Source organism: Orycteropus afer, unplaced genomic scaffold, assembly GCF_000298275.1.
Source record: "Orycteropus afer afer isolate SDZICR_OR568_19922 unplaced genomic scaffold, OryAfe1.0 scaffold00701, whole genome shotgun sequence".
Lineage (NCBI taxonomy): Eukaryota > Metazoa > Chordata > Mammalia > Tubulidentata > Orycteropodidae > Orycteropus > Orycteropus afer.
In genome coordinates, this window is record NW_006922288.1 from 929,061 (window position 1) to 930,077 (window position 1,017).

Consider the following 1,017-nt stretch of genomic DNA (forward strand, 5'->3'; position numbering starts at 1 on the left):
GTACGTCTGACCTCTGTCTGATAGGAATCAGCTTTGGGCTTATCCTGAAGGTGGTTCTCTCTCTCCCTCGTGAAGTGGAGGAGGTCAGTTGCCTCTGCCACACCATTACTACACTGGTTATGCTTTACTACCACAACCTTTAAAAATACATATTTAACTTATAAAATATAAGGTTTGCATAGAAAAATGTTGCCTGAGAACAAATTAAGTAGCAAATGAGAAAAATGATTTTTTTTGCCATTTTAGAATACAGAACTGCAATAATTATAAAGTTTTTAATAAAACTGATAAACTACAAAAATGTGTAAAATATCATGAAAGAGAAATAAATATTAAAATTATATTTTAATCTATTGAATCATCACAAATTTTTATAAAATACAATTAATTTATAAAAGGTAAAATTTTCTTGCTGCAAAAATGTAAAATCCTCATAATATCCAATACTATGTACAATCACCTAGTAGTTTCTCTGTGAGTATTGCTTGTTTGAGCTAATAAAACTGTATGAAACATGTGGGAAAAGTGACATGGGCATACATTGTTAATGACACACAAAATGGTTTAATAGTTTTGGAAAGCAATATGGCAATGTATGTTCAAGAGACTTGAACTTTTTATACATTTAAATTAAGCAACGTTTGTGTTTGGAATTATGAAGAGCAGAACTTCAATTTTTAGCATTATTTATAAAACTGAATATCTGGAAATAACCGATATGTATAAAATATAGAAATAGTTAAATGTCTTATGAAATGAGTCCCATTAAATGCCATGTATAAATGAAATTATAAAATCAAGACTACATAACTATATATAGTAATGCTACATACATTTGTACCAATATGCAAAATTGGTGTGTATAAAGACGAGAATTAAAATGGACATGTGAAATGAAGCAATTGAAGTAAAAATAGTTATTAGGTATTTTGGTGAGATTGTGGGTAATTTATCACTTTTTTATTTCTTTTTGTTGTAATATTAACTATTCAGACTAAAAAATAAAATGTGTGCTTA